Here is a 16,598-nt window from a genome sequence, read left to right on the forward strand (position 1 = left end):
AATCGAGTTCATCTATTAGACATAATCTAATTTAGTTGGAAGATTCCCATTATTGGAATCATTAACTGAGCACTGATTCTATTTAACAAAAAATGTAGCCTTTTGGGTCAGAATTTTCCAAATACTAATGTATTTGTCAATGAAAAGAACTGAATACTTGTTCTTAAGAGAGCTGCTTCTGAATGGAGAATTATTTCTCTGAGTGAAGTTTTTGCCTATAAGCTTTGAGTTTCAGAAAAAATAACTAAGCTGAAGTGGATTAAAATATAAGCTATTCTAAAGCATCTGTGTTTTTTTTTTTAATTTCATTTTATTACTTAAATTTTAAATAGCTTGCTTCACATGTCAATCCCAGTTCCCTCTCCCTCCCCTCCTAACTCACCTCCCCACCATACTCCCTAGCCTCCCACCCTATGGCCACTTCCTCCTACATAGGAGATATCTAGAGTCTGTCATCACACTCAGAGCAGGGGCCAGGCATTCTCCCAAGAGTTCAGGCTGAGAGAGGATCCCTCTTTGTGTTATGGACACATGAAGTCTGTCTGTATACCAGGGATAAACACTGATCCACTGCCCGGGGTCCCATAGGTTGCCCAGGCCTTCTCACTGACCCCCACACTCTGGGTGTCTGGATCAGTCCCATGCTGGTCTCCCAGAGGTCGTTCTGGGGTCCAAGAGCTCTCTCTTGTTCAGATCAGCTATCTCTGCTGGTTTTGCCAGCCCATTCTTTGCCAATTTGCTCATTGCTCTTCTGTCTGTCATTGGGTTCCATGGGTTCAGTTCAGTGTTTAACTGTGGGTGTCCACCTCTGCTTCCATCAGTCCCTGGATGAAGGCTCCAGGATGGTTATAGATATCAAGTTCATTATCAGGAATGGGCATTCAAGGTAGTTTCTCAACTATTGCTTAGCTTGCCAGTTGGTATCATTCTTTAGATCAGTAAAGGTCACACTGGTGCCAGATCTGTCTTCTAACCTATGATTCCCTCTCCCCCCTATTCTACCCCCCACTCAACCTTCCTGTTCCCCCATGACCTACTCTCTCTTCGTCTTGTCCCCCTGTCTTTTTCCCACCCCTTGCCATGTTCTCAATCTGTTCAGAAGATCTTCCCTCATTCCTCTTCTCTGGGATACCATGCATATCTTTCTTACGTTCTTTATGAATTCCCAGATTCTCTGTCAATGGAAGTGCAGACTGGCACTATCCTGATCCATGTCTAAAATACATATATGAGTGAGTACATACCATGCTTGTCTTTTTGTGACTGGGTTATCTCACTCAGGATGGTTTCAACCAGTGCTATCCATTTGCCTGCGAATTTCAAGATCCCATTGTTTTTTTCTGCTGAGTAATATTCGATTGTGTAAATGTACCACATTTTCTCTATCTACTCTTAAGTTGAGGGGCATCTAGGTTGCTTCCAGGTTCTGGCTTTTAGAAATAATTCTGCTATGAACATACTGGAGCAGATGTCCTTGTTGTGTGAATTTGCATCTTTTGGATATATGCCCAAGAGTGGAACCGCTGGGTCTTGTGGTAGAATTTTTTCCCATTTTTCTGAGGAATCTCCATACTGATTTCCAAAGTGGCTGTATGAGTTGGCACTCCCACCAGCAGTGGTGTAGTGTTCCCCTCTCTCCACATCCTCTCCAGCATAAATTGTCTTTGGTGTTTTTGATTTAAGCCATTCTGACAGGAGAAAGACGTTTTGATTTGCATTTCCCTGATGGCTAAGGATGTTGAGCACTTTCTTAAGTGTCTCTTGGCAATATTAGCCTCCTCTATTGAGAATTCTCTATTTAGTTCTATACCCAACCATTTAATTGTATCATTTGGTGTTTTGGAGACTTGCTTCTTGAGTTCTTTGTAAATTTTGGAGATTATCCCTCTGTCAGATGTGGATTTAGTGAATATCTTATCCCATTCTGTGAGCTGCCTTTGTGTCTTGTTGACTGTGTCCTTTGCATTACAGAAGCTTCTTAGTTTCAGGAGGTGTCACTTGTTAACTGTCGATCTCAGTGTCTATGATACTGGTGTCATGTTCAGGAAGTGGTATCCTGTACCAACTAGTTGAAGAGTATCTCCCACTTTTTCTTCCAAAAGTTTCAGTGTGGCTGGATTTATGTTGAGATCCTTGATCAATTTGGACTTACATTTTGTAAAATGTGATAGACGTGGATCTATCTGCAGTCTTCTGCAAGCTAATACCCAGTTATACCAACACCATTTGTTGAAGATGCTTTCTTTTTTATTGTATAGTTTTAGCTACTTTGTCAAAAATCAAGTGTTCATAGGTGTGTGGGTTAAAATCAGGTTTTCCAATTCAGTTCCATTGGTCTACCTGCCTATATTTGTGCCAATACTAAGCTGTTTTCAGGACTATAGCTCTATAATAGAACCTGAAGTCAGGTATGGTGATGTCTCCTGAAGTTCCTTTATTGTATAGGGATTTTTTGGCTATCCTGGGCCTTTTGTTTCTCCATATAATGTTGATTATTTTTCTTTCAAGGTCTGTGAAAAATTGTGCCAGAATTTTGATAGGGATTGCATTGAATCTGTACACTGCTTTTGGCAAGATTGCCGTTTTATTATGTTGATCCAACCAATCCAAGAGCATAGGAGATCTTTCCATTTTCTTGTATCCTCTTTGATTTCTTTCTTTAAAAACTCAACATTCTTGATATACAGGTCTTTCACTTCCTTGGTTAACATTATCCCCAGAAATTTGACGCTGTTTATGGCTATTGTAAGGTGTGATGTTTCTCTGATTTCTTTCTTAACCACTTCATCATCTGTAAATAATAGGGCCACTGATTTTTTTGAGTTTACCTTGTATCCTGCCACTTTGCTTAAGGTGTTTATCAGCTCTAGGAATTCCCTTGGGTAGTTTTTCGGGTCACTTATGTAAACTATCATATCATCTGCAAATAAATCATCTTTACTACTGGAATAGGACAGAATTGCCTCTTATCTAGTCACTCATAGTTTGCAGGTAAGAAGTTTGGCGGTTAAGTTATTAATGTAATTATCCATGTTTCCCTTGCTCATTGTCATTAAACTGTACACATAAAAGAAAATAACTACATTTTAAACAAATCATAAATACCACATAATATAAGTAAAAATTGTAAAAATATTAAAAGAAAAACCAGACGAGATAGGGCACATTCAGGGTGGTATGGCCGTAGACAAAGCAGAAAAAAACAATGGAATCTTGAAATTCGCAGGTAAATGGATAGCACTGGAAGAAACCATCCTGAGTGAGGTAACCCAGTCGCAAAAAGACAAACATGGTATGTACTCACTCATATATGGATTTTAGACATGGAACAGGATAGTGCCAGTCTGCACTTCCACTGATAGAGAGTCTGGGAAACAGGAAAGAACCTAAAAGATATGCATATATGCATAGTACCCAAGAGAAGAGGATTGAGACAAGATCCTCTGAATGGATGGGGAACACGGTGACGGGTGGGGGGGAGTGGGAGCTGGGAAGAAGAGTGGAGGTGAAGAGGAAGAGAGTTGGTCATGGGTGAACAGGAAGTTGAGTGGGTGGGGGTATAATAGGGGGAAGAGGGAATCATAGGATAGAAGACAGACCTCGAGTGATCTAAAGAGATAACACCAATTGGCAAGCTAAGCAATGGTGGAGAGACCACCTCGAATGCCCATTCCTGATAATGAACTCGATGTCTATAACTATCTGGGAGCCTTCATCCTGTGACTGATGAAAGCAGAGGCAAACCCACAATTAATCACTGAACTGAACCCAAGGAACCCAGTGACAGAGAGAGAGGAGTGATGAGCAAATTGGCAAAGAATGGGCTGGCAAAACCAGCAGAGACAGCTGATCTGAACAGGGGAGAGCTCTTGGACCCCAGACCAACAGTGGGGAGGCCAGCATGGGACTGATCTGGACCCCCCAAATGTGAGTGTCAGCGAGAAGGCCTGGGCAACCTATGGGGCCCTGAGCTGTGGATCAGTGTCTATCCCTGGAATACAAACAGTCATCGTGTGCCTGTAGCACAAAGAGGGATGCTCTCTCAGCCTGGACTCTTAGGGGAGTGCCGGGACCCTACCCAGAGTGAAATGATAGACTCTAGATATCCCCTATGTGGAAGGATTTGGCAATAGGGTGGGAAGGTGGCGGGGAAGGGGAGTGCGGGAGGAGGGGAGGGAGAGGGAACTGGGATTAACATGTAAAACAAGCTATTTAAAATTAAAATAAAAAATGATAAAAAAAGAAAAATCACTTGCAGTGTGGCAAATGTTGATCGCAAGGAAGGAACTGAGCACTATACTTTCTTGTAGGAGAAGTGCTGCAAGTCAGTAATGAAGGACTACAAAACCCTATAGAAATAAATGATAATTCAAGAACTAATAGCCAGCATTGACACAATAACATGTCAGGACATTTATTTATTACTGAATACATTTAAATTAAATGACAAGAATGGTTCAGTCCAAGAGATTAGATGTCCTGCCTGCATTTTGGTCACGTGGTGTAAGCCATAGCTATCTGAGGAAAGGAACCACAATTGAAAAGAGACTCCATCATACTGACCTGCAAGCAAGTCTGTGGAGCGTTTATTTATTTATACCAATATTATTTATTGGTTATTTATAAGGGATGGCTCAGCAAACTCAGGGTAGGACCAATCTTTAAAAATTGGTCCTGAGTTTTAAAAGAACACAATCTAACTAAGCCATGGAGAGTACACTGGTGATCAGCATCTGTCTTTGACTTCTGCTTCAGTCCCTGCCTCCAAGAGACTGCCTTGAGACTGTGCTCTGATTTCTTACCCTTATGGAGTATGACATGAGAATTGTAAGGTAAAATAAAACCTTTCCACCCCAAGCTGCTTCAGATCATGGATTTTTATCACAAGCAATAGAAACCCTATCTAAAACATAATGCCACACCCTTATTAAAGACTATTAGGAACAGTGAAATCTGGAGGCAGCTTTCTCACCCTACAAGAGCAGAACATGCTAATTTTTGTGTAGTTGTGAACCCAATATCATTGTGTTCATGGGAGCTTATGGATAGTTCCACTTAACTGATAATTTAATTGATGCCTACATTTCAAAATAAAAATATAGTGGCAAATTTACAACTAAATATTGATGTGTGCATATTAACATAGTAGGTTCTATTTTATGAATTATCCTCAAATACATTTAGAAAGCTATGTGAGTCTCTACAAATCTAATCATCATAGCATATTTATATGAGTTCACTTCCCCTAAGGGAAAAATGACAACCAAAATTACTTTTTTTTTAATTTTTATTTTTTTCCTCAATATTTTATTTAAATTAGAAACATGAATGCTTTACATGTCAGTGCCAGCTCCCTCTCCAAGCCCTCCTCCCTTGTGCGTCTACCACACCCCTAGCCCCCCACCCAATCCCCATATCATTCCTCAGGGAGGGTGAGGCCCTCCTTGGTGGCATTTCCAGAGTCTGTCATTTCATCCAGAGCAGGACCTAGGCCCTTCCCCATGTGTCCATGCAGAGAGAGCATCCCTCTATTTGGAACGGGCTCCCAAGTTTATTCATACTCCATTGTAAACACTGATCTAGTACCCAAGGCCCCAGAGATGTCTGACGCATCCTCACTGACACTATATTCATGGAATCTGGATCAGTCCCCTGTTGGGCTCTCAGCTATCAGTCTGGGGTTCAAGAGCTCCCCCTTGTTCGGTCAGCTGTCTTTGTGGGTTTCACCAGCATGGTCTTGACCCCTTTGCTCATCACTCTTCCATCTCTGTCACTGGGTTCCAGGAGTTCAGTTCAGTGTTTAGCTGTGTGTATATGTCTCTGCTTCCATCAGTCACTGGATGAAGGTTCTAGGATGGCATATAAGGTAGTCATCAACCTTATCATCAAGGAAAGGCCATTAATGTAGTCTCTCCACTATTGCTTAGGATGCCAGTTGGTGTTATCCTTGTAGATCTCTGGAAATTTCACTAGTGGCAGCTCTCTCCTAAAACCTATAATGATTCTATCTATTTTGGTATCTCTCATCCTGCTCTCCTCTATTCTTACCACGACTTAACCTTCCTGCTTCCCCATGCCTTCTTCTCCCTTCCTCTTTTCCCCCTCTATTTTGATGGTTCCCTCTCCTCTCCCCCGATGTTCCCAATCTGATCAAGGAATCTTGGCTCATACCAATTCTCTGGAGGTATGATGCATATCACTTGGGAACCTCCCTGTTTCCCAGACTCACTGGTCCTGGGATTGTAGGCTGACACTCCCCTGGTCCATATCTAAAATCCATATATGAGTGAGTACATACCATGTTTCTCATTTTGTGACTGGGTTACCTCACTCAGGATGGTTTCTTATACTGCATTCCATTTGCCTGTAAATTTCAAGATTCCTTTGTTTCTTTTCCTAGTGAGTTGTACTCCATTGTGTAAATGTACCACATTTTCTCTAGCTACTCTTCAGTTGTGGGGCATCTAGGTTGCTTCCAGGATCTAGCTATTACATATAATGCTGCTATGAACATAGTCAAACAGACATTCTTGACAAAAAAATTTCTAAGTAACACAAACAGGTGCCAAAAATTATACACATAAAGGGAAATTTATGATGTATCAAATAAATAGATGACACATACATGGGTACACAAATATACATAATATATATATATATATATATATATATATATAATGTTTTATGGGAGATATCCTTCTATAAATATGTTTCCCTTATTGGTTGATGAATAAAATACTGATTGGTAGATTGGCCAGGCAGGAAGTATAGGTAGGGTTCGGAGATGAGGAGAATTCTGGGAAACGTAGGCAGATGGAGTTACTTCCTGAGATGTGAGCCCTGAAAATGAGGATGTACCAGGTGTTCTCCAGTAAGTCAAGACCATGTGGAAAAACATGTTTATATAAATGGGTTAATAATTAAGACACAGCTAGCCAATAAGAAACACAAGTTGCCAGCTAACAGTTTAATAATTAATATAGAATTTGTGTCTTTATTTGGGGCTCAAGGGTTGCAGGGACCTCATTACAAATGTTCTCTGACATAAATGGTGAGTTACCAAAAATCAAATGACCAGCATGATTTTGGAATTTCTAAATATATGAAAAGTATGTGTACATTATTTGCTTCTAAAAGGTGGGCACACATATAAAGAAAAAGACAGACCTCTGTCTCTGTCGCTCTCTGTTTCTGTGGGTGTCTCCTGTGGTTGTGATAGCATACCCTGAAAATGAGTTCAAAGAGAAAAGGATTACCTCAGCTCAAACCTCCAGGTTATAGGTAATCATGCATCAGAGGTAGATGAAGTCTGAACGCAAGTGCTCAGCTCACTTTTTCTATTTCTTGTGTTTTTTTTTATCCCTGCTTAGAGGAAAGTGCCAACTATAATTAAAATATATCTCCATATATCAGTTAATGTGATCAAGAAAATTACTTATAGCCATTCATAGATGCCCATCTACCAGGTGATTCTAGATTCTGCATGTTCCGAAAAAATACAAATCATCTCTATTTCTCCATATATATTTTATGTGTATATATATGTATTCATATATTTATGTGTATATTTGTATGTTTTTACACAATTGTATGCAAATTATACCCAACATATATAATTATATATAGAATGCTGTTATATTTACCTATGCACATATGCAACACACATATATAATGCATATTTTTGCATATGATATTAATGGAATCCTGAATTTAAAATAGTGCTTTTAAGGGGTGAGTAATATTCTATTTTTTCTTTATTTCATTATATTATTATTATTCCTTAGAAGACTATATTTTTTACAAAGACAGTCAGAAATGGAATGAATTTGAATGGAAGGGGTAGTGTGGAGAAACTGGGAGTACCAGAGAGAGGGGAAATCATAATCATAATATACTGCATATGGAAAAATCTATTTTCAATAGAAAGTTTAAAAAAATTATAAGAGGTAGTTTTTGATAAGCATATCACTTCAGTGTTTTCTCTCTTTTGACTTGGGCATTAGTGCACTGTCTGATTATTCAATAAGGTTAGAGAGTATGACCCCACAGAGTTGCATAGCAATTATTCTTGAGTTGATAGATCCTATGTTAGAGAGAAGGTTTTCAAGAATTGGAAAGCTTCAGGGAGTCTCTGAAACTGACCACTTGCATGAGATACCTTGTTCCCTAAATTTATATAACCAGTAAGGAGTACTGAGAGATACTTGCAGAGCAGCAGAACTGAGACATTCTCTGTCAACTTTTTGTATGTACACTGACCTACAGGTTTCCAGGTTTCCAGGCTTCTCATGCTGCTACCATGTTTGGTGGTCTTTCAGCTGTCTTTGAATCATCTCTGCTACTGTTGTGAACCTTCCCCAACACTCTTGCAAGTTACTCCAGTAAACTCACTGGTTCATGCAATTGGATGTCATGAATTTCCTATCTTAAGTCAATAAATGTTTGCTCATGTCTTTGAGGAATAGTGCCACACAACAAGATTATTTGTTATAAAAAAGACGTCATTCCTCTCAGTCAATGGGAATATATGCAAAAAGTTGGAAATCTCAGAAAGTATTTTGTAAGATATTTGATTTCTCCTTAGCAAACACTCTTAATTAGAAAATGTGATTTTTGCCATATTGTCCAGAAAACAGGTTCCAATTAAACACACATCTTTGTTTTTTATTTTTAAATGACTACATAATTAAAATATTTAGATAATGATCCTATATGTCTGTGAGTTTTATAATTAGCTGGCAAGTGGTTGTTGTTTCTAGTACATTCTCATTAATAAATAAAATGCAGACTAGCCAATGTCACAAGACATACTGAGATGTTAAAACGTATAACTACTAATATTAACAGAAATTGAAAAGTCTTTAGTTAGAGTGGTAAGTAAAATGTTTCATTCAGTATCAAGGGCTGGAAAAAAGTTATCAAAAATCATTAAGAATAAATTAAGGAAAAACATACCCCTTGACTCTATTCACTTGTCAATCAAATGAAAGAGACCAAATGGTATACCCATCTATAAATTTGCACAGTCTTGTCCTGTTCAACCTCTTCACTCATATGAAGCCCCCTGTATATTCTTTCCATGTTACATTGGGAAAATACCTAAGTAATTTTAAGATGTGTGTGTTAATATCATTCATTCTTTTAACTCTTATAGCAGCAGCTCAACTACTGGTTTCTTTTTATATTTTTATTTTCATTTAAATTAGAAACAAGCTCCCTTGACATGTAAATCACAGCTCCCTCTCCTTCCTTCCTCTCCTGGACCCTACCCCCGCCAACCACCACCGCATCCCCCCTCTTGTCCTCAGGGAGTGTGAGGCCTTCCATGGTGGATATTCAAAGTCTATCATATCATCCCGTGCAGGGCCTAGTCCCTCCCCTAAGTGTGGAGGCTGAGAGAGCATCACTCTATGTGGAATGGGCTCCAGAAGTTCATTATTATGCCAGGAATAAATACTTATCTTCCATCTGAGGCCCCATAGATTGCTGAGGTCTCCTCCTTGATACCCACATTCAGGGGAGCTGGATCAATCCTATTTAACTGTTGGTCTCTTAGGGGTAGGCCATCTATATAGCTGCTCTTCACATAGAGTCAAAACAAGATGAAATCAGACTCTTATTGTTTTTAACTTTTTAAATTAAAACAAGTAATTGCATATAGTTACTCTACTCACTACCAGTGAAGATTCTGCCTGATGATTTGTCTTGTTGGGTCAACTTAAAGCAATTTTTTTATTTTTTATTTTTTTTGGTTTTTTACGAGACAGGGTTTCTCTGTATTGTTTTGGAGGCTATCAGTCCAGCCCGGCCTCGAACTCACAGAGACAACCTAAAGCATTTTAAGCTTCCCACTTTCTTACTAGTTTGGATCTGACCATCTCATCTTCTCAGGACTCTCATCTCTGTAGTTGGACTTTTCTTTGAGCTAGCAGCTTAAAAATAACTACATGTAGACTTATTGTTAATTATGAAAGCTTAGCCTTTGCTTAGGCTTTTTTCTAAATAGTTCTTAAGTTAACTTATTTACATTAGCCTACATTATGTCACATAGTGTTATCTCACGCCCATCTTGTATCTCATATTTCCTCTCAGTGTCTCCTGACATCTCCTGAGCACTCCTCTTCCCTTCTCTCCCTGAAAGTCCCACTTATATTCTATTGTCTTTCTTCCTAGTTATTGGCCATTCAGTATTTTACTAAACCAATCACAGCAGTATGTCTTTGCTCAGTGTGGAATTACCTTACAAATCACAGTATCTGTATACAATCTCCAAACAAATAAACAAACAAATGTTTGTCTTGATACAAGAATCACCAGTATTAGAATGAGGGACTTGTTTATTTTGTTGATTATTCTATAAAAGGCTAAAAGGCAAAATGTGGAAATATACTGACCAGTAAGGATATTTTCTTTATGCAATATAAAAATAAATGAATAATAATGTATGAGTTATATGGCAATGTTAAGATAAAACATAAGTAACAATATTACTATATTGACTCATTGCTAGTGGATATATGTTCTTAAAACTTAAGAAAAGATTACTATGAGGATTAAATTAAAAATTACTGAGCCAAATAAATAACTCAAGGAAGAACATGTCACTCACAGATTTTTGTAAAATCTTACCTATTCATAATTTTTCCAAGAAAAATTACACCTCCCTTAGCTTTTGAATTGGTACATATTATTTTTTACTTTGAATTATTAATATTTTACTGATCCATATATTTTGACACTGGTTAATATTTGCTGATTAAGTAAAAGTGTTACTGGAGTAAAATGTGTCATTATGATAAGTCATAGAGCTGGAAACATCTGCCTGAATCTGTGCTCAGAGTTCTGATGGGAATGGGAATCCCAAGCAAAATTATATTTTACTCTCCTTTGAGTCATTTTTTTCTTCAATCCCAGATCCCTCTTCCTCTCCCTCTCTCCTATAGCTCCCTCCCAGCTACCCCAACCCCCCCCCAAGTCCTCACTCCTTTCCCCAGGGACAATGAGGCCTTCCATGGAGGGTGTACATAATCTGTCATTTCATCCAGGACAGAGCCTAAGCACTACCCCAAGAGTCCAGGATTACAGAGTATTTCTCATTGTGTGGTGGGCACCCAAAGTCCATTTGTATGCCAGGAATAAATACTGATCTACTACCCAAGGCCCCATAGATTGCCTAGGCCTCCTCACTGACACCCACATTCAGGGGGTCTGGATCAGTTGCATGCAGGATTCACAGCCATCAGCCTGGGGTTCAAGAACTCCCTATTGTTCAGGTCAGCTGTTTCTCTGGGTTTCATCGGCCTGGTCATGACCACTATGCTCATCAGTCCTCCATCTCTGTCACTGCTTTCCTTGAGTTCAGCTCAGTGTTTAGGTGTGGGTATTTGCCTCTGCTTCCATTTACATGCGAATTTCAAGATTCCATTGTTTTTTTTCTGCTAATACTCCATTGTGTAAATGTATCACATTTTCTCTATCCACTCTTCAGTTGAGGGGCATCTAGGTTGTTTCCAGGTTCTGGCTATTAGAAATAATGCTGCTATGAACATAGTGGAGCAGATGCCCTCATTGTATGAATTTGCCTCTTTTGGATATATGCCTAAGGGCAGAATTGCTGGATCTTGTGATAGATTGATTCCCATTTTCCTGAGGAATCTCCATACTGATTTCCAAAGTGGCTGTAAGAGTAGGCACTCCCACCAGCAGTGTAGGAGTGTTCCCATATCTCCTCATCCTCTCCAGCATAAATTATCTTCGGTGTTTTTGATTTTAGCCATTCTGACAGGAGTAAGAAGGTATCTCAAAGTTGTTTTGATTTGCATTTCCCTTATGGCTAAGGATGTTGAGCACTTTCTTAAGTGTCTCTTGGCAATGGTAGCCTCCTCTATTGAGAATTCTCTATTTAGTTCTATACCCCACCTTTTAATTGTATCATTTAGTGTTTTGGAGACTTGCTTCATGAGTTCTTTATAAATTTTGGAGATTAGCCCTCTGTCAGATGTGGGGTTAGTGAATATCTTTTCCCATTCCGTGGATTGCCTTTTTGTCTTGTTGACTATGTCCTTTGCCTTACAGAAGCTTTTTAGTTTCGGGAGGTCTCATTTGTTAATTTCGATCTCAGTGTCTATGCCACTTGTGTTATGTTCAGGAAATGGTCTCCTGTACCAACTGGTTGAAGAGTATCTCCCACTTTCTGTTCTAAAAGTTTCAGTGTGGATGGATTTATGTTGAGATCGTTGATCCATTTGGACTTAAGTTTTGTACAAGGCAATAAACATGGATCTATCTGCAGTCTTCTGCATACCAGTACCCAGTTATGCCAGCACCATTTGTTGAAGGTGCTTTCTTTTTTATTGTATAGTTTTATCTTATTTGTCAAAAATCAAGTGTTCATAGGTGTGTGGGTTAAAATCAGGGTTTTCAATTTGGTTCCATTGGTCTACCTGCCTATTTTTGTGCCAATACCAAGCTGTTTTCAGTACTATAGCTCTATAATAGAGCTTGAAGTCAGTTATGGTGATGCCTCTTGAAGTTCCTTTATTGTATAGGGCTGTTTTGGCTATCCTTGGGCCTTTTGTTTTTCCATACAAAGTTGATAATTGTTCTTTCAAGTTCTGTGAAGAATTGTGCCAGTATTTTGATAGGGATTGCATTGAATCTGTAGACTGCTTTGGCAAGATTGCTGTTTTTATTATGATGATTCTTCCAATCCAAGTGCATGGGAGATCTTTCCATTTTCTTGTATCCTCTTTGATTTCTTTCTTTAAAGACTCAACGTTCTTGATATACAGGTCTTTCACTTCCTTTGTTAACATTATCCCCAGATATTCGATGTTGTTTATGGCTATTGTATAGGGTGATGTTTCTCTGATTTCTTTCTCAGTTGCTTTATCATCTGTATATAATAGGGCCACTGATTTTTTTGAGTTTACCTTGTATCCTGCCACATTGCTGAAGGTGTTTATCAGCTGCAAGAGTTCCCTTGCAGAGTTTTTCGGGTCACTTATGTAAACTATCATATCATCTGCAAATAATGAAAGTTTGACTTCTTCTTTTCCTATTTGTATCCCCTTGGTCTCCTTTTGTTGTCTTATTGCTATAACTATAACTTCATGTACAACATTGAAGAGATATGGAGAGGGTGGACAGCCTTGTCTTGTTCCTGATTTTAGAGGAATTGCTTTGAGTTTCTCTCCATTTAGTTTGATGTTAGGTGTTGGTTTGCTGTATATTGCTTTCATTATATTCATTTATATTCCTGTTATCCCTGATCTCTCTAGGACCTTTATCATGAAGGGGTGCTGGATTTTGTCAAAGGCTTTTTCAGCATCTAGTGAGATTATCATGTGGTTTTTCTTTCACAGTTTGTTTTTATATTGGATTACATTTTATCCATTCTGACAGGAATAAGATTGTATTTCAGAGTTGTTTTGATTTGTTTTTCCCTGATGGCTAGGGATATTGAGTCCTTTCTCAAGTGCCTCTCAGCCATTTTAGACTCCTCTATTGAGAATTCTCTATTTTGTTCTGTAGCCCACTTTTAATTCGATCCTTTGGTCGTTTGAAGTCTTCCTTCTTGAGTTTTTGTAAATTTTAGCATTCATCCCTCTGTCAGATACAGGGTTAGTGAAAATATTTTCCCATTCTGTGGGCAGCCTTTTTGTCTTGTTGACTGTTTCCTTTTCCTTTGATAAGCTTCCCTGTTTCAGGAGGGCCCATTTATTAATTGTCGATCTTAGTGTCTGTGCTACTGGTGTTATGTTCAGGAAGCAGTATCCTGTATCAATTCGTTCAAGGGTACCTTCTAATTTCTCTTCAAAGAATTTCAGTATTATTGGATTTATGTTGTGGTGTTTGATTCATTTGGATGTAAGTTTTTTACATAGTAATAGTCATGGATCTATCTGCATTCTTCTACATGCCAGCATCCACTTATGCTAGCACCATTTAGTGAAGATTCCTTCCTTTTTCATTGTATATTTTTAGCTTCTTTTCAAAGATCAGATGTTCATACATGTGTGGGTTAATATCAGGGTGTTCAGTTCAATGCCTTTTGTCTACCTGTCTATTTTTGTGCCAGTACCAATGTGTTTTCAGGACTATAGCCCCATGATAGAGCTTGAAATCAGGGATGGTGATGCCTCTAGACGTTGCTTTGTTGAGTAGGGTTGTTTTGGCTATCCTGGATCTTTTGTTTTTCCATATACAGTTCATTATTTTTCTTTCTAGGTCTGTGAAGAATTGTGCTGATATTTTAATGAGGACTTCATTGCATCTGTAGGTTGTTTTTAGCAGGATTGCAATTTTTAATATGTTATTCATACCTACCCAAGATCTTGGGAGATCTTTCCATTTTCTAGTGTCTTCTTTAATTTCTTTCTTTAAAGACTCAAAGTTCTTGTGATATAGGTTGTTTGGCTAGTGTTACCCCAAGGTAATTTATGTTGTTTGTCGATATCTGTTTTCTTAATGCTCAACTATTTTAGTTCTTTTCATATGATAGATAGTAACCACCTATATGGTATAATATTGGTTAAGATATTTTTCTAGTTTTCTCACTTAGTGAACTGCAGTACACTTTGCCTTAAGAATCTTTTGAGTTTCATGAGATTCTATTCATTAAAATTTAACCTTAGCACCTGTGCTATCATTTTCCTGTTCAAACAATTGTTCTTTCTTCTGGCAGGTTCAATATTGTTCATTTCTTTCTTACCTATGATGTTCAGGGAATCTGGTCTTTTGTTGAGGTCCTTGGTCCATTTGGAATTGACTTTTGGTCAGTGTCATATATGTGAATATGTCTTAATCCTCCAATGGGCAGTCATCTAGTTTGACCATTGTTGATGATGCTTTTTTTCTCTACACTTTAGTTTTCATTTCATTTTCAAATATGGGATTATGTCTCTCTTTTCAATCTGATGTTATTAATCAAAGTTATTATTTTTAGTCTTATAACATTCTGGATTTTCTTCTTATAGTTGTTTACTGTAACTATGTAATACAATTTGAAATTTGTGATAGTGATAACTCCAGAAGTTCTTTTCATATTTATGATTGTTTTAGCTGTTACAATATCTCCTCCCACTAGTGAGTGCCATGTCAGCCCTAAATAATGCACAGAGAATCTATTAGCTATAATGCAGTTGGCGAATACCTAGGGCTTCTTATTGGCTTGCTCTGTCTTAAATATTAACTCATAACTACAAATATATGTAATTCTACATGGTCTTATCTTACTGATAATGTCAGACTCATGTGTCCTCTCCTCTGTGAGTCACATGGCAACTTCCTACCATATTTCCCAGAATCCTCCTTGTCTCCTACCCCTGCATATCTTGCTTACCTAATTGCCAACAGTGTTTTATTCATCAACTAATAAGAGAGACATACAGAATGATATGTCTTATTACTTAGCCATCCTGATTTTTAAGTTTCCATATAAATTTTAAGACTTTTTTCAATTCTGTAGCAAATTGTGTTAGAATTTCATAGGGATTGCCCTGAATCTGTAGATTGCTTTTAGTAGAATGGTCATTTTCACATTATTAATCTTTTTTTTTGAAATTTGTTTATTTAGGATTCAAAATAGCTACACACAGATGTGGAAAATCATTTTGTTACATGTGTTTAAGCTGTAGAACATTTGTTTTAATGGTACAAAGATGTGTTGCATTCTTTTGTGCTGCAATTGTTTAACTAGGTGAAACTGTGATTCTTTGTTTATCTAAAACACTTGATGCCTAATAAAAAGTGGACCATCCAATGGCAAAACAGGAGAAATGATAGGGGGGGCTGGAAGCCAGAGAATAAATAGGAGGTTAAATCAGGGAAGAGAAGGAACAAATGAGAACAAGGAGAAGATGACACAAGGGGACAGCCACACAACTACTTAGCCAGCCATTTTGTGTATACAGAAGTTTCTGTCTGCTCAGTCCTCTTGCTGTTTAGTCCCAAATGAACACACAAGCTAATCTTGCATTTAGTCTATATCTTTTTATGTGGAAATTGAGACCAATAATATTTAAAGGTATTAATGAGAAGTGCATTTCAGGTCTTATTTTTTTGTACTTTCCTTGTGGGTTCCCATTTTGATTTACTGTTTGGTATTGTTTATTACTTGTCTGTTTTGTGTGTGTGTGTGTGTGTGTGTGTGTGTGTGTGTGTGTGTGTGTGTGTGTTTGGTTATCCTCTTCAGAATGGTAGTTTCCTTATAAGATCTACTATAGAGATGAATTAACCAAAATGCTTAAGTTGGGTTTTAGCATGCCATGTTTTTCTTACAAGATGGTTGTGATCAATAGTCTTATCATCTATGGTAGTATGAGATGGCATTGTTGGTCTCTCAGAACTAGGACACATTCTGTCCAGGCCCTTATGACTTTTAGAGTCTCCATTGAAAAGTGAGTTGATATTTCCAGTGGTCTGTATTTATATGTTACTTGGTCCTTTTCACTTGTAACTTTTAATATCCGTTCATTGTTGTATTCACTTGGTGGTTCTTTTATTGCTATGTGTAGTGGGGAAATTGTTTTCTCTTCATATTTGGTGTTCCAACTTCTTGTACTCTGTTAGGTATCTCCACATTTTTCTTTTTTTTT

Source organism: Mesocricetus auratus, unplaced genomic scaffold (assembly GCF_017639785.1).
Source record: "Mesocricetus auratus isolate SY011 unplaced genomic scaffold, BCM_Maur_2.0 Super-Scaffold_100020, whole genome shotgun sequence".
In the NCBI taxonomy this organism is placed as follows: domain Eukaryota; kingdom Metazoa; phylum Chordata; class Mammalia; order Rodentia; family Cricetidae; genus Mesocricetus; species Mesocricetus auratus.